This window comes from Phyllostomus hastatus, unplaced genomic scaffold (genome assembly GCF_019186645.2).
Source record: "Phyllostomus hastatus isolate PE091 unplaced genomic scaffold, TTU_PhHast_1.1 phas_scaffold_345, whole genome shotgun sequence".
In the NCBI taxonomy this organism is placed as follows: domain Eukaryota; kingdom Metazoa; phylum Chordata; class Mammalia; order Chiroptera; family Phyllostomidae; genus Phyllostomus; species Phyllostomus hastatus.
The window spans coordinates 3,015,120-3,042,394 of NW_025334024.1; the positions used below are offsets into that span (position 1 = coordinate 3,015,120).

The following is a 27,275-nucleotide window of genomic DNA, read 5'->3' on the forward strand; positions in this document are numbered from 1 at the left end:
ATGGAGAAGAGACACCTGGAAGGAGAGAAGAGGCTGCCTGGGATGCGGGCCAGGGTCCTCAGGGTGAGCCGGGTGGGTGGGTGCCGGTAGGTGCATTCATTGAAGCAGGGGCATTGGAGGACTTTGGGGCTGGAAGGAAATACTCTAGGTCACTGGTCCATTTTTACACGGAACCACGCTCCTCAGCAGATAGAAGGCAAGGGTCTCTGAGAAAAACACAAACCCTGGTGTATGAGAGTCTCGTGGCTGCCCACACAGATGACGGGTGACTTAAAACAACAGAGATTTATTCCCAGAGGCCAGAAGTCCAAACTCAAGGACTCGGCAGAGCTAAGTCCCTTCCGGAAGCTTTAGGGAGGGACCTTCTGCCTCTTCCAGCTCCCTGTGGCTCCAGGTGTCCCTGGGCCCATGGCCATATCACTCCAGTCTGCTTGTCTTCATGCAGCCTTCTCGTTTTTCTCTGTGTCTTCTCCTCGCCTGCCTCTTAGAAGGAGCTGTCCTGGGGTTTAGTGTCCATCCTCACTCAGGATGACCTCATTTCAAGATTCTTAAGACCCCCTTTCCAAGTAAGGTCACATTCTCAGGTTTCAGGAGTGAGAACATGGGCATATCTTTTGGTGGAGGGGTGTCACTTAACCAGCAACAGCTTTCAAAGACCTTCCTCACCTGCGTTGAGATGGTAGAAGCTGTAGCTGAAAACTGTTCTGTCTCATATGCCTGGAAAAAAGATTAGAGTGTGAAGGGGAAGGAGAGGGCAGAAGACGTGTGGGCTTGGCTGCTGCAGCAAAGGTCCAGAATGGCACGCATCAAAACCAGAGAAACTACACATATATTGTGGTTAGATAGATAGATAGATAAGACAGATAAGACAGAGAGATAGAGACTGAGATAGACATATAGAGAGATTTAATTGAAGGAATTGGCTCATGCCATTGTGGGGGCTGGCAAATCTGAAACCAGTGCAACAGGAAACTTAGGCAGGAGCCGATGGCATGGTTTTGAGGCAGAATTTCTCCTCCAGGAAATCTGTTTTGCTCTGAAGGCCTTCACCTGATTGGGCGAGGCTCGCCTGGACTAAGGAGGGTCACTTCCTTTATCTAAAGCCACCTGACAGCGGATGCTAACCATGTCTACCAGGTGCCATGGAAGCAACACTGCAGTGTGGCCAAGCCCACACGTGAACCTGATCATTTCGGGGTCGATCACTCTGTGCCCGGCAGGGACCTGGGGACCTGGCAGGGCTGTGCGCTGCTCTGCTGGCGTCTTCCTTCAGGCCTGTCCACTCAGCCCAGCCACTGAGAATTATCTTGAGAGACTGGAGGATACATCAAGGTTGTAACCCATCATTCTCCATGTCTGAGTTCATCAGTTTGACCAAAAAAAAATTAGAGATGTGACAATTGGCTGGCCTTTCTGCCACCAGGAAAGTCACACGTGGACTGACTTCTCATTAGAGCTGGATCCCGCCTGTGGGCTGATGGTGGGGCCAGCGCACACATGCAGAAAGAGGGAAACCAGAGCCATGCTTACTGAGCAGTCAGTATGCACCGGGAGCCCTTAATCACACCGCTAGATACTACCGTGCCCATTTCACAGATGAGGAAACTGAGGCGCCAACAGGTTCAGTACCTTGCTCAGAGTCAGGTAGCTAGCACATGAGGCAGCCAAGATTTTAACCCAGACCCTCTGGCTCCAGAATCTATTTTCTTGAGCCTGTAGAACATACCCTCATAGGATGGCAGTCTCCGTCCCTGGGTCAGACTCAGGGGTGACAGCAGGGATGGGACACACACCTGGGAGCCCCAGCCCCGGCCCGAGGTTTCTCTGCTGGCAAATTCAACTTCCTCTCACTCTCAAGGCTGCATGTCCTTCTCCAAACGGACAAACCCTCCTCTCTCTTCTCCAGAATGTTTTGAGAATTAATATCTGTCAAACGCTTTGGAGAAACAGGAAAAGAATTTTTTAAATGGCAGGCCTTTTTTTTTCCTTTTAATCAATTATAGATTTGCCTTGGGGTAACCCTAAGACAAACTTAAATCCCCAACTTTCATCTCCATGGAGTGAACAAAAGTAGTCACTTCGTTAGCCTTCCAGTGGTCATGCCATTACTTTGAGTTTCACATTCAAACGCCATCAAGGAGGGAACTTAGACCTTGGGAGGAATTTTGGAGAAATGCACGCCGTGTGTTTTCCATGCGGAACTGTACGGCTGGGGAGCCAGCTAAAATGTTTGCAAGTGGCATTTGCACCGTCAAAGCAATTTTGACAGGTCCTCTTGAAGGGTCTCGTAACTAGATGCTCCACAAACTGCAAGAAATTAGCCCCAATCACAGACCATCCAGCAGACTCGTATTTAATAATACTTCCCAAATGTGTGAAACACTTAGTTTTAGAATAACAGGAAGAAGGGACTCGCCCATTGGATTTTCGTCCTCAGGGAGAGCCTTGCTTTCTCTGGCCAGACCCGTCCAGCCTCCCCAGGTCCCCCGACCTTGGGGCTGGCATGTCCCAGGGAGGGCGAGGTCCCCGTGACTTGCGCTCTTGGCCTTGTCTGTTGAGAAGGAGCCCAGGCTCCAGCTCAAGCCTGGAAACGTGAGAGCCTCCACCAGGTCCACTGGGCCACGGAAACCACCACAAAATTGCTCCCTTCCTTCTACACTGCCCGCCGGGCTGCCTGCCTCATGGCAGCTCCAGGAGGCCCTTCTGACAAGAGAGCATTGTGACTTGTGTCTGATCCCTCCCCTGTCACAAAGGAGGCCTTTCACGGCCGCTGATCTGGGCGGGTGGGGACCGCACCGCCTGCTCATTAGCCAGCGCTGGGCACAGTGGCCACAGTCTGCCATGCTGTACCTGGAACCGCCCTCATTGGGACAAATCCTTTATTTGATTTCCAACAGGGAGCTCTTCTGACGGCGGCAAGCGTGTTTGTCTGGGAGAGAAGTGTTGGCTATGAACTGCAGCAGAGACGAGGTAGAAAGCTACATACATCCCAGTGTCGGCAAAGCTATTTCCTTCTGGAGGAAAGACGACATATGGACGGTGGGTTTATGATGTCAGTGGTCTCAGAAGACGGAGAAAGAGATGGGCAGCCCTACTTGCTTTCAGGGAGCTCGGTGGCTTGGTGAAAGGGTGGGAGGGAATGAAATTTCATGCTCTGTCCTTCTAGACTCTTGGAATATGGGACCACCTGAATAAATAGCTAATTCAAAAATATCTTCGTCCTGCAAAAGGCATCTCAGAGAGGTGGAGGCCGTGGAGAAGTCTTGCCGGCTGCTCGGGGAGAGCAGGGTGTGTGGGTAGGGCAGGGGTGTGCGGGTGCATCTGCACTGGGGGAGGAGCTGAAATGTAATTGCTTTCAGCAGAACACCGCCCCACTATGTAATTAAGCAGAGGGGCCCGCCAGCTTCCAGAGCTTTAATTTCATGTGCATTTGGTGATTGCACTGCTCTCCTCAGGTAAAAGTGCTGCTTCCTTCCATGCTGTACAAGATGGTCCCAGCGCAGGACAAGGGGACTGCATTCCCTGCCCCCTCGCTGGGGCTGGCAGTCCTGGCAGTGCGAAGGAGGGAGCTCACAGATGAGGAGAAACCTGGGCCATCCCGGCCAGGGTGACCATGCCAGCCCTGAGTTGGTCAGAGCTGACTGGGCCAGCGTATTTGCCGTCACTGGAGGACACACACTAGTCAAAGCCAGTATTTTATTGTTGGAGATGTGATGTGAGGCTCCCTGCTCCTGGATCCACCTAAGCCCTTTAAAAACAACCATAATGACCCAAAATGTAAGGAAAGGAGTGCTGGGCAGGAGGGAGACTTCCGGATGCCACCAGGCTACAGCGCTGATGCAGACAGAGGGAGCCCTGAGCAAGGCCAGCTCTGCAGCGCACAGGGGGGGTTGGAGTGACTTCCTGGTGAAAACCCCCACAGGGCAGCCTGCTCTCCTCTCGGCTGAGGCCACTCATCCCTTGTCAGGACGGGCGAGGTCTCAGTGCTTTGTGGGGGTGCCAGGTGAGCTGAGCCAACTGCCCTGAGTCTGCGAGCTGGGATTCCTGTCTCTTCGTCTGCAGGCATCTAAGTCTGGGCCTCCAAGAAGCAGAGGCTGAGAAGGACCTGGAAGTGGAAGGTCTACTTGGGGGGAGATTCCAGCAAGTAGGAGTGAGGGAGTGAAGACGTTGGACGGAGAAGGAGGAAAAGAATATAAAGGATGTGTTATTCATGTTGGGCACGACCCCACCAGAGGAGACCCTCTAAGAAACCTGGTGCAGTCACCCCACGGAAAAAGGGAGGGCTGGACAGTTATCCATGATTCTCATCCCTCACTAGACCCCTTACCCCCAGGTGGGGAGGAGGAGGCACAGGTACTGGAGGTGGGATGCTGTCAGTGAGCTGGGAATGTATCTGCAGCCGCAGGTAAACTCAGGAGGTCCAGGGGGTCTGGGCAGACGCATCAACCACCCCCTCCATATATTCATACATAAAAGATGCTGGTTCTTTGCAAGCCTCTGACTCCCATTGCCTCCGTCTTCACCTCATTCTCGCCTTTTCCCAGTTGCCCCCCGCCACACGGTCCCCCCACAGGGAAACAATGGTCTGATTCCTGTCGCCATGGTTTAGTTTTATCTGTCCTTGAACTCTAGGAAATGAAATCCCAGAGCATTTACTCTGTGTCTGGCTGCTTTGGGACCACATGCTTTTGAGGGAGCTTCATCCATCAAGTTTACATGAGAAGTCGTCTTAAGAAAAATGGTCTCTCGTTCCGTTATTTAAATAAAATGTGTATGTCCATTCACCTGTTGAGGGCATTCAGCTTGTCCTTCGGTAGTGTGACTGAAGCTGCTCCACACATGCTCGTATGACACTTTTAGGGACCTCTTGTTTCCGTCCTCTGGGCGAACGCCCGGGAGTGGGACTGCTGGGCTGGAAGGCGGGAGCACTCGGTACGTCTCTGATGAGCTGGCTTCCCCAGCGGTCGTGTTTTGTGCTGTCAGTCGTTTCAGTGCCAGCTATTTTGAGATGCGTGGTGCTGTCTCCTTATGGTATTAATTTGCACTTCTGATGACTGACTATGCTGAGCCCGCTCTCATGGGATAAAGGGCCACCTGTCCGTCTCCTTTTATGAAATGTCCAAATAGTTTGCGCATCTTAAAAACTGAGTTGTCTTCTTTATTATTGAGACGTAGGAGTTCCTGCATTTTGGATCTGAGCCCTTCCTTGGATTGATAGTTTGCGAATATTTTCTCACAATCTGTAGCTTGCTTTTATAATTCTTTTAAATCTTACCTGAGGATAATTTTTTAACATTGAATAGAGAGAGAGGAAGGGAGGGAGGAAGACAAACATCCATGGGAGAGAGAATCACCCGTCGGTTGCCTCCCATGTGTGCCCCAACCGGGGATGGGACGTGGAACCCAGGTGTGTGCCCCGACTGGGCTGGGCAACCTTCTGGTGCCCGGGATGACGCTCCGGCCCATCGGGCCTCGGGCCAGAGCTGCAGCTTGCGTTTCTATTTTCTTAACAGTGTCTCCTGAACAGCAAAAGTTTTAAATTTTGATGAAGTTCAATTTAGCAGTTTTTAACTGAGCTGTTAGTGCTTTCCGGTTCCTCTCTGGTGCATGGTGTCTTGTCTGCGCACCGTGGCTACATTGGGTGCGCGGTCCGTCTCTGAGGTTTCCGCGTGTGGTGTCAGATGGGGGCAGGCTCACTTCTCTCTCCCCAGGGCTGTCTGCTTGTTCCAGCAGCATCAGGCTAAACGGTCAGCCTTTCCCCCACTACATTAATAATAATTGTTGATTATTCAATTGATACAGATCATTTATTTTTTTGCTTGAACAGTTGTATTAGAAGATTCTCAATTGTATTAATCTTTTCAAAGAAACACTTTTGAGTTTTCATTTTTTAAAATTTTAATCATTGTTCAAGTACAGTTTTCTCCCTTTTACTCCCATTCCAGCCCACCCACTCACCCTTCCTGAGTTTTCATTTTTTTTCTGACTTGTTTTTTTCTCTCATTTCTGCTCTTACCTTTATTATTTCATTCTGCTGCTTGCTTTGGGCTTACCTAATCTTCCTCTTCCAGCTTTCCACATGAATGTTTAGACCAGTAAATTCAAACCTTTCCTCTTCACCAACCAACACAAGCATCAAAGCTCTAGCTCGCTCTCTCAGAATCACTTTAGCTGCACGCTGCTAACTGTAATACGCTTTGCTTTCATCATCACTCATTACAAAATATTTTATAATTTCCCTGTAATTTATTCTGCAACCCATGGTGGGTTATTTAGAAGAGTATTTCTTTATTTCCAAGTATTTTGAGATTTTCCCCACTATCTTATTGTTATTTCTAACTCGATTCATTGCGGTCAGAGAGCCCGTTTTGCATACTCGGTCCTTCACGACTCATCTTGTGGTCCAGCACGCGGTCTGCCCTGGCGAATGTTCACGCTCGCTTGGGAGTGGGCGTCCCACAGTTGTTGGAGAAGGGTTCTGTCAGCATGATTAGGTCAGGGCGGCTGGCAGTGCTATTCAGATCCTTTATATTCTTACTGATGTCTTCTGCCTACTCATTCGATCAGTTTCTGAGAGTGGGATTTTTAACTCTCCCAATTATGACTGTGGAGTTTTTGTTTCTCCTTTTTTGACCACAAAATTTGCTTCATGATATTGTGAATCTCTGTTATTAGTTGTATACATATTTACCTATTCACATAGTTTAATATCTAGCTATTAATTACTACATATATCATATGCAATATATGTAATATATAGCTAACTAATTAGTATATATAATTACTACATAAAATAGTATATATACTATTATTATATATGATAACTATACATAGTTATTAATTACCATATATATTTACCACAGATAATACATAGTTATTACTATATATAATTACTATATACACATACTATACATGCACACATACTGATATGTAAATATATGTAACATATACACTGTACATATGAACTTTTTACATTATATGTCCATTTACACAGTATATGTGTATGGAGATACATATATCTCTCTCTTACTTCCATCTCTGTCTAGTTTTTAGCACCTCATCCCCTGCTCCCTTGATAAAAAACCAATTTGTTCTTCCAGAGTTTCTTATGCACATAAGAGAAAATGCAAATATATGTGATATTATTCTTCTTGCCCAGAAGTCAGCATATTGTATATACTCTTTTGCAATTTGACTTTTCCCTGTAACAATATATCTTTGCATTGCTTTCCTGTGAGTGTCTGGCCAGGTTCCTCTTGACAGCTGTGTAGTATTCCAGTGCGGTTCATGCCCCGCCCTCCCCCGCCACAGGCATGGTGGCTGGTCACACCCATCGACTGTCACACAAGGCTGTCTCTCTCCGTCCAGAGTCTCCATTTCCCTTTCCCCCTTGCCCACTCCCACACACCAGCCCAGGAACTAACCAGGAGAACAAAAGCTCTTCTGTCTTTTAGAAGGTGGGGCAGGGAGTGACCATAAACACTCCTCAGTTAACATTTGCTTCCTTGCACAGATGGCGTGGGTTTGGCCCTTCAGAAGGCTCAGTATTTGCTGCCCTTGCATGCGGATACCCCCAGGAACCAATGAACAGTGTTTGTATAAGGACCACTTTCACACAAATGCACCGAAAACAGTGATGGCGCCTTGTAGCTAAGCTTTCTGCAGACAGCACTGCGGTCCTGCCAAAAGCCCGGGCTCCCAGCTCTGCCACTAATTTACTGGGTGCCTTTGGGCGATTACTCTGCTTTAGGACACTTAGGATAGTAATTACACATTGAGGGGGTGCTTATTATGCATTTAGTCCTTCTAAGAGCACTGCATATTTAATCCCATTTACTTGGCAACATTAAGAGGTCAGTCACATTATTTTCCGAGTAGGTAAGTCTTTCTGAGACACAGAGATTATAATGAACTTGCCTAAAGTCACACAGCCCAGCAGAGCTAGGATTTAATTCCAGCAATCTGGTGCCAAGTTATTGTGAGGATTTAATGCATCAGGGAACACAGAGCATCTCGACAGAGCACAGCTCATTGAATATTAGCTGTTGTCATCATTCATTACATACTCAAGGCATGGGAATGGGATATGGCTAGGTGGAGAGGAGCGGGGACTGGAAGACATGGTGCACACTCAGAAAAGTCAGATTCAAGTTTGCCCTGAACAACTTTTAAGTGCATTAGTTCCAGGGGCGAGGAGGGGTGGAGGAGCAGCTGCCTCTGGGATCAGGTGGGAAACACTGACGAGAGGAGTAGGGGAGCCAGGGTCACCCTGTTATTAAGAGCCAAGTTGGAGGCTCGCCTCCCGTTCATGTGCCTCCAGGACAGTGCTAGTGCAGGACGAGTCAACAGGAAATGTGCAAATGATTTGGAGTCTCTTTGCTTTCCTTTGCAGCAAACAGAGAAGCAAAGAAGTTAGCAAGCTTGTTTTGGCAGGGGAAAAAACACAAAATGCCCAAACCACAGAATTCTCAAAAATATTGCTAAGCACTAATTTTGCTAACATGTTAGACAGCCTTTCGGATCTAGACAATCTTGTTCCTCGGCTGGAAACAGTTCCCGAAAGCCATGCGAGCCCAGATCCACCCTGGGCATGTGGGGATAATGAAAACACCAGCCCCGCTTCCCTCGCTTTCCAGCCAAGCTGAGCGGGGGCATTCCCTTCTGCATCAGCTCAGGGCCCTCCCAAAAGATGCCGGTGGTCTGCGAGAGTGCCAGCTCTGCCCCCCTGAACTCAGTGGAGACCTGGAGGTTTACATGCCCTCAAAATATGGTCAGACCAAAATCCGCTCCCCAGGTCACAGTCACAGGACCAGAAAGCCAGCTTCGGGGTACAGCCCAGCCTCTTTGTTGGCACATTCCTGTCATTCAAGGTCACTGTCTCAATCAAAATGGGCGAAATGAGGAGACAAATAGGGTAACATCCCTGTTAAGAAGGTAATGAGTCACAAATGCTATTTCAATGGTTTTCTTTGAAAGAAATACACATAACTAAACCAATTTTAATTAAAGATCTTGTCTTTGTAATCAGGCAGCCACAAATGAAAGCAAAACTGCTTTCATGTGGAATAATGTGCACAGAGCCCAACTGGTTTTCCCATAAAAGGGCAGGGTTGTGTGTGTGTGTGTGCACTGTGCAAATAAGAACAGAGTTTGTCCCTAACAATATGGGAGATGCAGCAAAAAGCTATCTTTTGCAAAGTATAAAACTGCGAATCGCCCTCCCTCCCAACATGGAAGCCATTTGGTGACGTGAGACCAACTGGAACGTTTGCCAAATCCGCGTCTCAGCCGGGATTAGCCTACCCTTTGAGATTAGACATGTGAGCCTGATTTTTAAGGAAAAAGAACAGTCACAAACCAAATAAACATACCTACAAGTACATCTAAAACACAAATGCTGGGGAATGATTGTAACACACCACATTGTGTATTTCTGCCGAAGAGACAACCTGAACGTTACAGATGATGTGATTTTTAGTTTTAAATGACAGCAAAATGGGAATACCTCTCCTAAATATGTTCTTTGAAACCAGGAGGAGATCATGGTTTTCGCTTAAATATGCATATAATTTAATAATCCACAAGAGGAAAATGCATTTGAGGTGGCCCAAGCTCAGCCACACATTCCTGCTTTTTGACAGTGTCTCGGGTGGCAGTTCGCAGAGGTCCTGCCGGCAGCTTGCTTGTTGCATCGAGTGTGTCTTTGGACGCGGCCGGCTGCCCTCTGGCTTGAGAAGGCTTGGAGAGTAGGGTCATCTTGAGTCCTCTTTGCATCCCCAGCATAGGGAAACCTCAAAGACACTCAGTCACCATCTGCTGCTCTGCAAGACCCTCAGGAGGCAGCAAAATGGGGTGATGGTGCTGACTCCTGGGGATTTCTTTGAGCATCTTCCGGCTGTCTCTAATAGTCTCGCACACACTGAACTTTGTTACTTGGCAATAACTGGAACACATAATGGGAACATAGACAATACTAGTAAAGTTATAAATGCAGAGTAGCTCCTATTCTGTCTGAGTGACAAAAGCATGCCAGCAGCTGATGATGCCACTGGGTGGATTGGTACCCAGGTGCTGGGCAGTGTCACGCAGCCACGCTGGACCATGGATCTCTGTCAGATGCTCACTGGGGGCCACTCCTCACACAGGAACAGACCTATCCCATGTTTCATGCACTCCACAGACCCACAAGGGTTGCAGAGGCCACAGTTGCACATTGGTCCCGAAGGTTAGTGGTCCAGCACACACTTTGTGCTCAATATACACTGGCCATTTTCATCATTTTATTATTTATGTGTTAAATTAGTTTTAAAGCCCTCCCCCAGGATATGTTTATTGATTTTAGAGAGAGAGGAGTGGGGGAGAGAGAGAGAGAAACATCAATCAATTGCTTCCTGTAGGCACCCTGACCGGGGATCAAACCCTCAACCTAAGTATGTACCCTGCCCAGGCCTGAAACCTGCAACCTTTCTGGTGTAATGGGACGATGCTCCAACCAACTGAGCCACATGGCCAGGGTTCATCCTCCTTTTTAAATGCACGGAACTATGCAGAATTCTGGCACAGCGGGCAACAGCATGGGTTTTAGAGTCAGACAGCATGGGCTGCATCTGGCTCTGATGCTCAGTAGCTGTGGGACAATTTCCCATCTCTAAAAAAGAGAGAGCTGTACCTGCCTCAGCCCGCAGTGATGGCAGCGCCCAGCCCAGGTCCTTCACGCTGACCATGCACCGAAGACTTAGAAGGAGAGTATACCTGCTTACACAAATGGGCCACTCCGGCTGTCTAGCAATACCGGTCGCTTCTCAGAGAGCTCTCTCTGCTCACAAAGTCAGCGTTACTGCCCAGCTGACCTCTGCCTCTCTCTTGAATTTCTTTCCTGTGCCCACATTCCAGGCTGTTCTAGGCTCTCTATTCCCAGAATGCTTTGGAATGTCCTGAGACACATAGTTAGACACAGGGGTGACCATAGGATCTAGAAGGTGCTTTTGCTCCATGGCTGGCCTGCGGGCCTTCAGGATGGACCCCTCCCCTCCGACGGCACGTTGCTGTCTGGGCAAGGACCCTCATCGGCTTCACTGAGCCTGGCAGTGAGGGGGCTTCATTCCAGCTGCTCCCATCCTCCACGCTTTGGGGACCTGCTGGTATTCAGGAGAGAAGGGGACTGTCTGAACCAAAGGATGCAAATCATCAAGCTCTGCACTGACCCTAAAAGACACCCCTAGAGGCTGCGATCAACAATGGTGAATTTCGGCATGAGCCTATTTTCTATCAGGTGTTCACTGGTCTCTAAAATCAGAAGGTAACATTTCAACCCTGGCAGCAAAAGGATCTTGCTTTTTTTTTTAAATCTTCACCTGAGTACCTGCTTATTGATTTCAGAGAGAAGGGAAAGGAGGGAGAAAGAGAGGAAGAGACACATCAACAAGAGAGAAACATCAATCGGTTGCCTCTTATACGCACCCTGACCAGGAACCGAACCCACAACCTAGCCATGTGCCTTGACCAGGAATCAAACCGGCAACATTTCAGTTTATAGGACAATGCCCCAACCAAGTGAGCCACACTGACTAGGGCTGATCTTGCATTTTGCTATAAGTAATACGCCTCTTTGAGTCACAGATGACATCCTTGTATTTCATAGATTTAGAGCGGGGGGGGGGGGGCCCACCACCCTAAAGGACCCAGTGCTTCCCTAAACATGCCACACTCAGCTTCCTCTGGCCTTCCTTTCCCCTGAAATGCCCTGGCACCTTCCTTCCCCAAGCGAACACACCCTGCAGGTCACAGCCATGCACGGTCTCCTTAGGAAAGCCTCATCTGGTCCCTAAGACCGGACCATGGGGTCCTCTGAGTAGCCAATGCTGAACGACACTGATGGAGTGTCACTACCTGGTGTATATTATGGTATGCACCATTACCTGATATATAATAGCATATTACAGGTTTTGATTATCTTCAGCTAGAAAGAAGAGAAATCCAAAGCAGTAGTTGCTTAAGAATGCATTTTTTTCCCAGCCAGGGTACATTCCTGGGTTGCGGGCCGTAACCCCCAGCAACCGCACATTGATGTTTCTCTCTCTCTCTCTCCCTCTCAAGCCCCCCCTCCCTTCCCTCTCTAAAAATAAATAAATAAAATCTTAAAAAAAAAAGAACGCATTTTTTCCCCTTTCACACCTAAGTCTAGAGGAATGCAGGTCAGAGGTGCTGGTGCAGCACCTCTCCTTGATACCATCCTCAGGTACATGACATCATCTGTCTTATTAATTTACCAATGGAACCTCTTTGCCCAAAGGCACTTTGCTCAAAATGGCCACTACAGCTCCAGCCATCACATCTGTATTCCAGCAGCTCTGAGAAGAAAAGGGCCAGGGGCTTAGGTTAGTTGTGTTGCTGTTTAAAGGAAGGGTCTGCCATTCTTTGCTTAATCTGATTGGCCAGAATGTAATCACATGGCCACAGCTAGCTGCAAGAGAAGCTAGGAAATGTAAATTTTAAATCTGGTTAAGCCCTCAACTAAACCTAGGATTCTATCACCATGGAGGAGCATGACGAACATGGGAGGAGAGCTGTGGACTTGTCCATATCATCTGTTTATTCATACTGCTCATCTTAGAGCCCGAAGGTCAGAGATTCCCAGTACTTAAGTGATGATCAAATGAGGAAATAAATGAACGGATAGCCAGCAGTGGGGTGCAGACATGGGTTTCAACTCTGGGGGGGCCTCATTGACTCAGCTGAGGAGAGGTCCCGGGGAGCAGTGTTCTGACTGGAGGGAGGAAAGAGGCTCTGGCAGCTCTGACGTCATAGATTCCCCAGAGTTGGAGGGTATGAGGAGGTCTGCAGGGGAGGAGTGGTCTCAGCAGCTGACGGTGGGGGGGAGGGGCTCCAGGTGAGGTCCCTTATTGCTTCCCCCCTGCTCTTCTCCAACTTCGCAGAGTTTCAGCAGGTAACCCCACCCCAGTGTCTGCATTGCATTTATCTCGTGTCACTGGGGCCCAGCTTGGCAGACAGCTGTGCGGCAGGATCATCTTTTACAATCCAATTAGCAGCAGACCCCCCAGACGTCAGGGAGACTTGAGTGGTTCGCTTCCCACAGCGAGGCTTGCTGCAGCGGAGGTTAGTCTGCTCGGGGGCTGGAAAGAAGGGGAGAAGGGGCTGGGGGAGAAAGGAGGGAGGTGACTCGATACTCTGGCAGGGGGAGAGGGAGGATGCTCCTGAACTTGGCCCGACCAAAAATGAAAGAAGCAGGAAAGGCCAGAACCACCCACACACTTCCCCCATATGGCATCGCAGCTGCGACTCCTTAAGCTCTACTTGGGGCCAAACACGCAAAGGACTCACGTTCCTTTCTCTCCTGGTTACTTTCTCTCCAGGAGAGAAAATGATGAGGGGCCTTTGTTTGCTTTCTCCATCCTCATCCGGGGTGGGTGAGAGAGAAATCTCCTTCCAAGAAGGGACTTCTCAGCCACAGCATCCAACTTCCTCGTTGCGCAGAAGGGGAAACCGAGGCTCAGAGAGGGGCAGGGCTTGCCCAAGTTCCCAGAAGAGCTAGGACTAGCCCAGGACCTCCTGCCTTCCAGGTGTCCCTGTGAGGTCCCTCAGGAAGGCCTGCTCCGCATCACTTGTCATCTCACTTCAGTCGTGCCTGGGCCCAGAGCAGCGCGCAGTGCCGATGTCAGGAATTAACCCTGGATTCCTTTGGAGTGCCTTAACTCACCATTCCCTCCGCCCTGTCTGTGTCCTGAGAGGGGCTCCTCCCTGTGTCACGCGCTCCTTCTGTGCATGGGGAGACCGAGACACGGATGAGTTGATGAGTGACATCCCTGGAAAGATGTCCTCCAACCCGGAGATATCCCTCTCTTGGCCATGCCACCAAGGCTGTGCCCGGCACTGTTTCCATGCACAGCTTCTGCACACCGGGGGGTCCTTCTGAGCTGACTGCCCACACCCAATTCACTGAGCAGGTGTTGCCAAGGACAGAAACTCCTCTGAGTGTCACAGAACCACATGGTCCCCCAAATTAAGAGGGATATGGACGAGGGAGTCCTTGAGCCTGGATTTCAACCAGAGTGAGTGACTGGATAAGCCGAGACACTCTCTGCGCTTCAAAGGACTCATGCTGAAAATGCGGGGTGGGATTGTGTGCTGTCTACCTTCTTGCCGAGGCATCACTGATTATTTTTAAAATTCAAAGTCAAGTGCAAAACCTGCCCCAGGCCCTCATATCCAGTCTAGCATCCTCCGTCAGTAGCTGATACGAGGCACCGAGCCCACCGCCCGCCCTCGTGTGTCTTCCTGCCAGGACAGGGGACGTCGCCCAGCAAGTCTCCTGTTTTAGGGGGCCTGGCTCGTGAACTTGGCCCCTTGCTAACTATGCCTCCTGGTTGCTTGGCTTGATAACTGTTGCATTTGGAAATAAATGACACACTTTCCCTACATCTGCTCCAAATTTGCATTTCAGAAATTAGAGAACTTAGTTATGCGGTATTACATGGCCATCCGGGCAGGGTCTCGGAGTATGAAACTGATTGGACATTCCGCCCCAAATAAGAGGAGTTTCGAGCTCTTTCCAGGAAATTGAGTGGAACACCCAAACTGACATCCAATATTAAATATCGTGTTTGTATAGTTGCTCTGTAGACTTCCCTGGCATCCAACATCTGGGAGCGAAATTTATAAATGGGGAAACTGAATACCTGGTTAGAACGATGCTCATCAGAGCTAAGAAATTAAAATATTACTGTATACACTCCAAGTCAGGCCATTTATAAAGGTAGAGCTATTAAAATATGATTAGCCGAACCATATTTTGTCTCAAAAATGTCATACACCATTAAAGTTGAAAAGACTTTGATGCGAATACCCCTGGCAAAGGCTCTGCCCCATCAGCAGCAATGTGCTCGGGAATGTTCACTGCAAATACGCAGGCTCCCGAGTGAGGGGAGGAAGGGAAGCTGCCCGGGGCGGCAGGACTCCTGGGCGCTGCTGGGACGCCCAGCACCTCGGGACTTGGGCAGGTGGGGCGGCGGCAGGACTGGGTGCAGATTTTAAGAGAGCTCCAAAACTCTTGGTAATCAAGATAAGTTAATATTTTAGTATAATATTAAAAAAACCCCTGGAAAACCACTACCTGCTGTGAGTCTGTTATTGTGAATAAAGTTTTATCAGAACAAGCACCAAGATTAGGGTGTGGCAAGTGAGGCTGTATTGTGCAAGTTCAGTATTAGCTTCTGTCTTGAGATTTGATATTTTGTTCATCTTGGATTAGTTTGGTATTCATTTCAAGGTTTCAACATCCAGTTAAATTTTGTGACTCTTCGCCAGTGTCCCCACAGGGGAACGTGAAGCCTGTGTTGTTAACCAAAGGTCACTGTGCTCTCTAGAAGCAGTGCCCGAGGCCCCATCCCACGGGTCACCCCCCCCAAGGCCCCCACCCACGTTTGGTCCATTGCTGTCATTTGATGGTGAAAACCATGGACGGCGATACCTGCCCTGTCCCGCCACACCCCAGGTGCAATTCAGGGGCTCCAAGTGACGTTGCCTTTAGCCGCTGGCTTTGGAGGGTCTCCCCCACCTGTCCTCACAGCCTTGGGAGTGGCGAGGTGTAGCTGGGGTGGAGGGGGGCCTGCAAAGCTGGCGATGGACTTCAGAATGACCCAGGTTGACCCCACAAGGTGGGAGAGAGTGTCCCAGACCTGGTGGGCCAAGACCACCCATCATCAGCTCTGTAGACCTGAACAGGCCCCCTAACTGCTTCTTGAGTCTCAGTTTTCTCATCTGAACTCAGGGAGTGATGACAAAACTTGCTCTAAGTCCCTGGATTTGAGCTTCTTAAACCTGAAGTCTAATTGGCAAAGGAGGTGCCCCAGTTCCCAAGGGCTACACACAGATCAAGAATCAGTGTCCTTTTACAGAAATGGGGTCAGAGGCGGGAAGCATCTTGTTCAAGATCTTACAGCTAGGAGTGGGCGATGGATCTTCCGAAAATCCCAGGTCTTGGTCTTCATCTCCTTCTTCTCGGTGAGGCGTGCTCCCGTTGGAGCCGGCTCAGGACATGCCACAGGGCTTGTTGAACCAGGTCGCTGCCTCCCATCCCCGGTTTCCGACCTGGTGGGTCTGGGGTGAGGCCCAAGAACTGGCTTTTCTAATGAGTTCCCAGGTGCTGCTGGTGCCGCTGTCGGGGACCTCACTTGGAAACACTCTTCCTCCTCAGGCTTGTGGCTGAGGGTAAGTGGGGAGGGGCAGGTGGGGAAGAGAAGGCTAGGGTGAGAGCAAGGAAGGTGGTATCAGACTGCGTCCCCCTCCCCAGGCTGGGGGGAGGCACCCCGGTCCAGCGGTGTTTCCTGAGCGCCGCTCCCTGCCACCCGCACAGGAAGCTGCTTCGGAAAGACATGGATTTCCGGGTCCCACCCAGACCTCCTGAGTCAGCGGCTGGCCGGGGGGTGGGGATGCTCATCTCTACCCACCCCCCCACAGGTGACTCTGAGGCCCGAGTTAGAACAGCCGAGTTCTCCCCATTGCCAGCCCCCTTTCAATACTTGCAGGGGGTTAGTTTTCAAATACTGCTTCCTATGCCCAATCTTGGACCCTTTGAATCCGAATTTGGGAGGTAACCTTAGGCAGCTCTGGCTTGTAGAACGCTCTGGATGATTCTAACATTCAGCCAGGGTTGAGAAAGTTTGAGCTGGAGGCTTTTCCACAAGCAGAGACGCCTGCACCCACCACCCCACCATCACCTTTAAGAGAAATGAACGGCCACACGGACCGAGTGCAGGACTGGCTGAGGGAAGCACGGCTGGGCCACAGCCGAAGAATAGCATGTGGGCCCACAGCCATCTATAAAGTGGGTGGATTTACAGAGTCATCGAAGAAAATTGTATCTGGGGACGTCGGGCATGGCGCTGTTATTCTGTACAGTCAGTTTTTCTTTCAAACCACCAAGGCCTGGAATGGTCCCAGATGTAATAGAATTGACCATACTGCCCACTTAGGACACGGACCACCAGCCTCATACACGTCCTGAGAGATCTGTGAACTGTAATAATAGCCCTGCCCCACCCTGCTGTATGTTTGGCTTGGCACAGACATGGGTCCATGCCTGGCATTATTATTATTATGGGTTTTTATGGTGACTCGCCTCCCACATTTGAGCCTTCCCCTCACCACCTGAGAAGGGGACCTCTCGGACATCTGTGTTGCCTCTACCATTCATCAAGGTGGTTGGAGTCCTCAGGCCTGACTGGGGCCACAGTCCCTGAGACCGGGCCACTTGGAGCACTGAGCTGTCATCATCCCCTGGGGTCTTGAACTTCGGTGTAGGGCACTTGGTGTTGGCTGCACTGCTGAGTTTTGTTCAGCGTGGGCTGGGAGGGTGGAGTACGTGAGCTCTAGAGGAGACTGAAGTCACGGGGCCACGGCTTCTGGTTGGACCCAGACAGGAGGTTCGTCCAGACGGTGCACTTGGCTCGGCCACAAGCCTGAGGAGGAAGAGAAGTGGAGTTAACCTCAAATATGGGGCCAACCAGGCACATCAAGTGTGTGGCAAGCCTGCCTAGCTTCAAGTTCTGACTCAGGCCTGCTGGGAGTCTTTGGACACTACTTAAAAAAACACTCTCAACGTGCCTCAGTTTCCCCATCTGTTCAATAGGAATCATAATCCTAATGCCACATAGGTTTGTTTTAAACAAAATACATTCAGCCACATACAGCCATCCCACAAAAGTGCCTGAGAAGTTAATTTATCAGGTACCTGTCCATCTATCCAGCCCTCTGTGCATTTTTTTATCAAAGAAATTTTTTACACACATCAGACTTGACTCTAGGGTCTAATTATTTAACCCAAATGCCTGTCTTTAAGGTTTTAATGATGCATGTTTGCAGCCCCTACAGAAATGCAACTGGCCATTGGTAGCCTGATCGGCAGAACCAGAATCTGGAAATTTCTAGGTAGATAAAAAAGAAGAGAGCGCTGATGTGTGGTTCAGTTGGTTGAGCATCATCCTGTAAAATGAAAGGTCACGGGTTCGATTCCTGGTCAGGGCACGTGCCTACGTTGTGGGTTCGGCCCCCAGTTGGGGTGCATACAAAAGGTGACTGGTCGATGTTTCTCTTTGACCTCAATATTTTTCTCCCTCTCTCTCTCCTAAATCAATAAGCATGCCCTCAGGGAGAGAAAAGAGAAAGGAGAAGGAGGGAGCTGTGGCAGAGTTACCCTTGTGAAGGACCGGACTTGTTGAGGGCAGAGGCAGAATGCCACTCACCTGCCGTCGCCTCTGCAGGGTTTGGCAAAAAGCTGGTTCTTGGAGCCCTGCAGCTGGGAGGGTACAAGGCTGTCCCCCAGGTGCCACTGTTGGTGTCTTCCGGGGCGCTGCTATGGAGGGCCAAGCAGTGGCTCCACTCACCCAGGCCCAAAGCGCCTGCAGGAAAATCAGCTTTTGTTCCTTGGGAAAGAACCCCCCTGGGGTTGGGGGGTATTGTGTTCCCCAACTTCCATATGGAAATGTTCAGACACAGAGAAAAGTTGAAAGACATGTACAGCAACCACTCACATGCCCATCCCGCCTGATTCTCCAGCTCACACCTCACTCGTTGTGCTTGATCTGGTACCTGACCCTCTGTCCATCCCACTGTCTACCACTCACACATCAGTTTTTGTTTTATTTCATGCTTTTGTTGGTATCGGATTGCTTCGACTCTGCGGCTGACAGGTTATCCAAAGGTTAAGGTTTTAACGAGGTGGGGCCACTACAGAAATGCAACCGGCCATCCTTCATTTAACTCTCTCAACACGTGTGCACGTGGGCGGTGGCACAGTTCCTCCCGACAGCGGCTCTGCCAGGTCCTGCCAGTGCCTCCAGCCACCTCTACCTCCTCTCGCCCGAGAATTAAAACTTCGTTTCCTCAAGCACAAAAACAACAAAATTAAAAGGTTCTGAGCAAGTTTCTTCTTCTCCATAATATTAATCCATCCAACTACCCACCCATTCACTCGTATATCTACCCATCCACCCATCATCCACCATCTATCCACCATCCACCCTCCCACTCATCTATCCATCCAGCCATCCATCTGTGCAAAAAGCATTCACCCAGAGCATGATCACTAGTCAGAATACATCACTTCATGTAAGAGTAACCTTAGAGTGTGACATCATTGCCCCCCACACTTTTAGAGAACCCCACAAGGCCGAGAGTTTCCCTCCTGGTGAGCCAGAGTTGGACCTGACCACGTGTGGAATCCAGGGAGGGTCAGTTCTGAGACTGGACTCAGGGCCTTTCCCTGGAAGGAGCATGTCCTATGTAGCAGAGTCTCATGCTATCGTGCCGGGGGAATAAAACCGCATTTCCTGTGTTTATGGAAGCCGTATGTAGGATGAGCAAATACTCAGGTGACCCCGGCCCAGGCACATTCCAAGGGGACCAGCCACCCCAGGAAGTGAGTCGGGTTGGGGGTGGAGGGGCCTGGGGTGGGGTGGGGTGGGGGCTGTGCGGCGCTGAGATGACAGGAGACGGGGACAGCACTGCCACCCTCCACTGCTGTAGGGAGGAGAGGAGTGAGCACGTCCTGTCAGGAGCTTGAGTCTGCCTGGAGTCCGGACCCCAGGACCTGGGCACCGTGTAAGGAGAGTGAGGCCAGGCCTCCACCCTCCTCATCGCCATGGAAACAACAGCAGCTGTTACTCTCTCTCATTTGAGTATTTTCTAAGACCCAGAGCTTAGAAAATATTCAAACACTTAAAACCACTCTCAATGTGCCTGATGCAGGGGTCCACATCATCCCCACTGCACAGACAGGGAAACTGAGGCTTTTAGAGTTGACTTTTCCAAGTCATAGGCAGTGGCAGGGTGAGGGGTGCTGCCCAGACCCAAACCAGGGACTGTCTCAATCCAGGTGAAGGGTCATGAATCCCATTAACAGATGGGGAAACCGAGGCTGGGGAGAGTGAGCAGCCTGCCCAGCTTCCATCTGAGAAGCGGCAAAGGGTAAGGCTTGGCCATTCATGTGCACAGGTTCACGCTTTCCATCTTCTTCCCAAAAGAACAAATGAAACAAAGCAGGGTATCAGACGATCTCCCTGCATGCTCTTCAGCAGAGTCTGTCGACAGCACCCCTCTTTCCATCCTCCTCCTGTGAGATGGGCCCACTCAGCCTGGTGGGTGCCAGTGATCTCCAGGGCCCCAGAGGAGTGTTCCCGGCAGGGTGCTGATTGGAGACTAGCCTCACCTGGGGCAGTGCAAGGCGTGGCTGCTTGGTCCGGCGTGATGATGATGATGTGGATTAGATGGGAGAGTAAAGTGCCCGGGAACCAGCTGCCTCCTGCCTCCTGCCTTCACCTCACCCTTCCTTACACGGAACTTCCCCAGGCCCTGGCTCAGCCCTTTCATAGGTGGGGGCACTCTGGCCTGGGGACAGCAGTTAACTTGCCCAAAGCCACCAGAGGTGAGGAGAGAGCTTGCAGCCCTCCTGAGATTCTGCCTCTGCCCTCTCTTGTGCCTGCTAAGCCATCCTCGTGGCCCAGACTTCATGCCACCCACGAGCTGTCTGGACCCTCCTACCTATGAGGGCCAGCTCCCCGCAGGGCCAGTGTCCAAGCATTAGCCCCGGGTACACACGTAGGGGTCCTGAGCCCCACTGACTGTTCCTCTAGATTAGCCTGAGAGCATGGCCTGAGCAATCTGTGTGTCTGGGTAGCATGAACACTAAATTCTGAAGACTCACAGGACAAGGATGGAGTTGGGGGGGCTGAGCTCATCCATGCGGCCCCTCCCTCCAGATGAATTAGGAACTGCTCGATGGCCATCTAGGAAGTGGGTCCCCCAGGCGCCCCAGCCCAGTGGAGCTCAGACTAGTTAGCCATCCTTGCTGAGCCCTACCCTCAGCGTCCCCTCTGTGAAATGGGCCAGAAACGCTCTCTCTGAGGAGGTCCCGTATAAAGTGCCCCGAGTACAATGCGCATGGTTGAGTTAGAGTGGGGATGTTACTGGCATCACAGTGGCCTGTTGAGCAAAAGGCCCTTGTCTCCCTGCATGAAACATGTTGGCCCCTCACCATGAGTCCCTGGCTCAGTTTCTGTCATCATAAAAGATTGTCTTTCCATGAGCAAGCCTCTACTCATGGCGGCTTGTCAAGAAATTCCCCCGCTCCCCACCCTCGCTCCCTCTCTCCTCTTCTTTGAGGCCCAATGGAAATGGCTCCCCAAACAGGGCCCGTAAACTCATCAGGGCTGCCAAACTGGCCCTGGCTCCCATTACTGGGTTCTGTGTACCGGATGGACTGGCGGAGAGGTTGGGCACAGACTCTGACCGCTGCCCAGATGTCAGGGTGAGGGGGAGATGTGTCTGCAGTTGGTGGGGGGTGGAGAGAGGCAGGCAGGGGGAGAGAGGCACATGAATAATCTGACCTTTCCTCTTTGTGTTTGGGCAAACGTAAGCCTGTTTACAATAAACCCCAGGGAGATTTTTCATCCTTCCAAATGGAACAAGGGTTATGTAAGCAGAGAGACCTTGAGCTCGGCAAACACCTGCTCCAGGGGGCCAAATGGAGGGAGATCAGGAGAAATGGAGCCCTAGGTTGACTCATGACCAAGTTCAAGATGACAAGGGCTTCATTAAGCTGGGAGGCTGCTGGGAAGAGCAGAGGGTGCTTCCTGGGGTTTAGCAGACCAGGCCATATTCAAGGGGCACCCCTTTCTCTGCACCCCGCAGAGAACGCAGGTGGCTTTGAACCCCTAGATGGCTACCCATCTCTAGCTTTTATTTCAAAATCACCCTGGGTGTTGTTTCTTTCTTTAAAAACGGGCCTGCATATATTCTGATTATAGTGAATAGGAAAGCAGGAAACTCCTGCTTTATCGCATCCCTGGCGACTTTTAATGGACAAGTCAACCCGGGAATGTTTCTTTACAGAGGCTGGGCTTCCATGTCTGGATTTGGTGTGTTGCGTTGAATAAGATAAGCCATCCTGAGAACAGAAAGGCAGCAACCCTTGTCTCTAAACGATCTTGGGATTATTTGCAGAAGTTCTAGGTCATGCTCATTAATTTGTGTAAGTCTGGCTTAACCCACCTGGGATGATTCTGTCCTCTATTTCCCGAGTCAGGGCACAGACTTGGAAGCTGAGAGTGGTCTGCACCTCCAGCTTTGACCACACCAGGCCAGAAAAAAGGGAGGATGGCATCTTACGGTGTGTGCGAACATCCCCCTCTTGTTTTCAGATTCTCTATTAGGCAGTTGGTAGACTGTACTTCCCCAAATGGCTACAACAAAGTCTCCCCTTCCACATGAGCTTCTTCTAGTGTTCTACCCCATCAGCGAGGACCTTTCCTCTGATCCGGGATCGCAGTGGGCCTGTGACTGCAGCGGAGGTGAAGCTACATGCCTTTCTAGACTCAGCCATAAGAGGAGATATAGCTTCTATGGGTCCTGTTGGCCCTCCATTCTTGGAACTTGGACACCATCATGTGCAGAAGGCCAAGAGGCCCATATTAGGAGATCCATGTGGGAGGAACCAAGGCTGGCAGCCTCCAGCTGGGCTGAACTCCCAGTTGACAGCCAGCACCACTGCAGCCAGACCTGCACTGCGCCATTTTGTACAGGAACCCTTTGGCATCCAATCCAGCTGCCCCGATGATGCCCGGTAGAGCAGAGATAAGCCTTCTTGGGAGCCCTGCCCGAAAGACAGACTTGTGAGCTAAACACGTGCTTGTTGTTTTAAGCCACTAAGTTTTGGGGTGGTTTGTTACCCACAATTCAGGTGTTTCCAAGGAAGGTGCTACAATAACACTAGCCACCACTCAGGGCGCGCTTCCTCCCCTGCCTGCCCATCGCGGTGGTGCAAGTTGGGCACCCACGACCTCCTTTAAGTCAGGGCTGGCCGCCCAGCTCAGGTTGCTGCGTGGGAGAGAAACTGCTACACTGTCATTTGGGTTTTTCTATCACACAGAGTACTCCCAGCTAACAGAGAGCCTTGCTGGGTTTTCACAATCACCATGGCACCTAATCTTATCTTCATTTTAAAGAGATGGAATCTGAAGCTCAAAGAAATTAAGTAATTTGCCAGGAAGTAAGACCTAAAGCCAGCCTGTCTTCTGACCTGATCTCTCCCTGTCCACTTAGGCCACTGTGTCACCTTCCCTCCCCACTCCACCCCTACTCCTGCACTTTGCTAGTCTGGCTTGTGATACCACTAACTTTTTGCCAGTTGGGCAATTCCCTTCATGCTGCCTCTCAGGAGCTGTTATTGAGGGCGATCAATCATTGTCCAGAGCCAGCTCTGGGCAGCCTCAACTCACTGGGTGCAAGAGGAGGTCCTCGGGTTGGAATGGTCTCCCCACACAGGAGGGTACTTCAACAGGATGGGGAAAATGTCTCAAAGTGTCCTGGGGTTACTCTTCATTCTCCTGGCTTCATGAGGCTCCATGCTCCTACTGTGACTTAAGAGTCTCTCAGGTACCTTAAGAGATTCAACTCAGATGTCTCTTCTTCCAGGAAGCCCTCCTGACTTATATCACTCTACTTTGGCATACCCTCAGCATAGCCTCACCCCAGCATCCTTACTGCCAGACAGCAAACCCATTGAGGCCTCAGGCTGCGCTGTGTTTCTTCCTCATGTGCACAGCCTCCTGCATGGTGCACAGGACACAGGGGATGTGTGTCCTAAATGCTTATGAAGGAAGGGTGAGCCCAGGGATGTTGGCCCACCACTATCCTCAGCCGCAGGAAATAAACTGACTCAGCACGTTGGGCTTGGCACCCATGGAAGAAAGAGGGCAGTGGGGGGCGTCTAGCGAGCCGGGTTCTGGTTCCAGCTTTTTCAGGAACCTGGGAACTAACAACAACTCTCATTTAAGAAGAACTTTGTCTACATCAAACTGCCATCTTAGAAAGCCCTCGCCCTCAACTTCATGATCACGGATAAGGAAAGATGTTTACTGTTCTTTGGTACCATCTATTGCCAAGCAACAGGCTGGGTGAGGATCAGAGGGCACCTAGCCATCTTCCCATCCTGCCTTTGAGCTCCTTCCTCCCTCTCAGGGTTCGAGGCTCCCCACCAGCCAGCTGCAGACTTGGCTCCATGAGCTGGAGCTGGGCACTGGAGCCTGCTTCCTGGCGTGCTCCATCCTGACGTGCCCCATCCCGACATGCCCCATCCCGACTTTCATTCGAAGCAGCGTGTTTGAACGCAGGGCGCCTTTCCCCATGCGCCCTGTCACATGTGGTGCCCAGGTTCCCTGCCGGCCCACGGGAGCTGGGTTTACCTGGCACACTGCTAGGCACTGTAGCTTTCCTCCATGTCCTGGGGAAAGAGCTTCTGAGTCAAGAACAGAAAACCTGAAGCCGGAAAGGGCTTTATGTCTGCAGCGCTCCCCCCACAGCCTGCGGCACCCTTACCTGCCTCCTCTCCACCCCTTGGGAGTATGCTGAGCCTCTTGTCCCTCCCTCTGCCTTCTACAGACACGGAGGAAAAGGCAAAGGGGGTGGAAGGACTCCTGAGCTGTGCAGAGGAAGCGCTGAGCTGGGTGCGGGTTCAGATATCAGTGTCAACCTGTCAACCTGTCTAAAGCTGAGAAATAGGAGGAAGGTAATGCTTGCACAGGCCTATTCGGAAGGCAGAGTACAGAAAGTCTAGGACCCTCAAGGCTGTCCTTGTGGAAGGCATGCTGTAAGTTGGGTGCTGTGCTAAGCCCCTTCCATGCCTAAGCTCACCTGATCTTCACAACCATGGAGACACAGGAGCCCAGGTGAAGGTGGAGACAGAGACGGGAGGGATGCAGCTACGCACGAAGCAATGCCAACACTGGCAGCGATCAGCAGCTGGGAGAGAGGCACGAACACGTTCTCCCTCCGAGTCTCCAGAAAGAACCAGCCCCGCCTACCCATGCACTTTGGACTTCTGGCCTCCAGAGCTATAAATAAATTTTTGTGGTTGAAGCTCCTACCATGGTACTTTGTTATGGCAGCCCTGGAAGACTCATTCAGGAGGCAGCCCCAGGAAGTCACGCAGTTAGTAAAAGGAGGAGGTAAGAGTCAAACCCAGTCTGTCCACCTGGAGCCCAGGGACCCGGCTGACTCATGACCTGGTCAGCTTCTCCCGTCCATCCCCAGACCCACTCACTCAGTCATCACGTTCTCCCAGCTTTACCCGCAAAAAGCATCCTGAATCGGGCCCTTCCCTTCCCTCCTCCCAACATCATCCCCTCGCAGGGGGACATTCGGCCCACAGCTGTGTTCCCAGCCTCAGACCGCCATCCTTCTGTAACCCCACTTTCGCATGTCACTGCTCTGCGGCATTGGTGCTGGACCACTCCGCCCGGGCTCCCAGGCCTCCCTCCCCCCTTGGGCCCTATCCCACGGGCTCTCCACCTCACCGCCTAGCTATGTCAGCGCTGCTAATGAGTGCTCAGCCTGTGCACCGCCACATTCAACCCGCAGACAGCTGCTCGAGGCCAGCATGATTTGCAATGCCTGCCTCCCATCTCCATCTCTCTCGTTCTCTGAGCTTTGTCTCCTACAAGGCCTTCCCGGGCCGCTCACGCTAGACAGCTGTGCATTTCTCACTCCAAGTTCTGTGCACCTCACCCCCGTACCTGCCGCCCCGCTGCTCCTCACACATGCCAGGCACATGCTCACCCCAGGGCCTTCGCCCTTGCTGCCATGTGCATGGCGGCTTTCTCTAAGAGGCCTTTTTCTGTTTGCGCCCTCACTCGCTCCAGGTCTTTTCCATTCAGGGTCAAAGTAGAAGATGAGATGCACTCCCAGTATTTGAATGAAAGAGGTGGAAGGGTTCAGGGATGGTGGCACTGTCAGGAACAACTGTGTGGAGGTGTCCATTCCTGAGGCTGTTGGGAAAAGTGGAAGAGAGTGTTCTCGAGAACTAGAGCCACAGACTCTCATTGTGGGGGACACAGCCACCTGCAGAGCCGTGTTGCTGAGGCTGGGAAGAGATATACAATCAATCTCCTTCTCTGCTCCGCCTCTCATCCCTTCCCGCTGCCTCCCAGAGGCTGAACCCAACAGGAAGTCAGGAGGCAGGGAGCCTGGGTGAGTCAGTCCACTGCCAGCCCCAGAGCACTGGGCTGAGGGCGCAGGGCAGAACACCACGGCCTGTGCCCAGATGCCCTCTTCTTAATGGGGCTGTCACTGGCCACCCCATTTAAAATTACACCACCTCTCTGACTCTTGCCATGTCCCTTCCTTGCCTAACTTTAGTCCACACCACTTACCACCAGCTGACACCCTATCTGCTTTTCTTATTTATTTTATTTGTCCCCCACCCCCTGGAACTAAACAGAGATCCCACACCTTCCCCTATGTTCTGCTCTGGAAAATTTTAAAGCCACACTTGAAAGACTAGAGCAATGGATACTTATGTACTCTAATGCAAATTCACAAACAGTTTGATTTTTAAAAGGCAGGGATTTTTTTAAAGTAAATTTTTGTGGAAGTATAACCTGCAGACAGAAAAGTTCACAAGCCATCAGCTTGAGGCAGGGACTTTTGATCCTCTTGTTCGCAGCTGTGTGCCTGGTGCCGGGAATGATGCCTGGCATCGGGCGGACGCTCCTTACTGTTCGTTCAGCGATGAGAGCGTGAGCCTCACAATGATGTAGTTGATCACGTGGTTACCACTGGCCTTGCGTGCTACCGTCTAGGCTCCAAGAAGGCAGGGGCCTCTCCTGTTTTGTTTCCTGTTGCTGAGCCTGGCCAGACTGGTTAATCCTCACATCAGCTCCATGAGGTTGCTGTTATAATTTCCTCTATTTTTCGGATAATGAAACCAAATCTCAGAGAAGTCAGGACATTTGCCCAGTGTCACACAGCTGGGAAGTGGCTGAGTCTGACCCAGCTCAGACAAGTGGGAGTCCTCAGGCCGAGCTCTGAGCCCTGTGCTTTAGCAGAGGGCAGTGCAGTCCAGTGGCTAGCGGGGGCAGGCTCCCTGCTGGGCTGACCTGGGCTCTGCCACTTGCCAGTGTGGGGCCTTGGGCAGGTGACTTCACTGTGACATCACATTCAAAGCATCACTGGTTTGCCCTTTACACCTGCCATTCTCACCTGCCGTCCTCACCCCATGCCGACAGCCACCTTCTGGTCCCAGCTGGCTGAGCTCACCCTGCTCATTGAGCCCGTGTGAGCCAGGGGACACGAGTATTTATCCTTCCCGGTACCGAAGGATGGAACTTTTCATACTTGTGCACATCTATGTTATCTGTTAACAGTAGAACAATTAGAAAAAATCAGGGAAGCAAGAAGCTAAAAGATTGTGGGTAATCCCACCA

General features: G+C 51.0%; 1 long non-coding RNA gene across 1 annotated transcript; it reads right to left on the bottom strand.

Annotated features, from left to right (window-relative positions):
• Positions 1-14,371: 14,371 nt before the first annotated feature.
• On the bottom strand, positions 14,372-24,847 carry LOC123805992. Its single transcript, XR_006783404.1, has 3 exons — positions 24,706-24,847; positions 18,261-18,416; positions 14,372-17,477 (listed from the first exon to the last, which is right to left on the bottom strand). It is a non-coding gene; the product is annotated as an uncharacterized LOC123805992 (long non-coding RNA).
• Between the last annotated feature and the right edge of the window lie 2,428 nt (positions 24,848-27,275).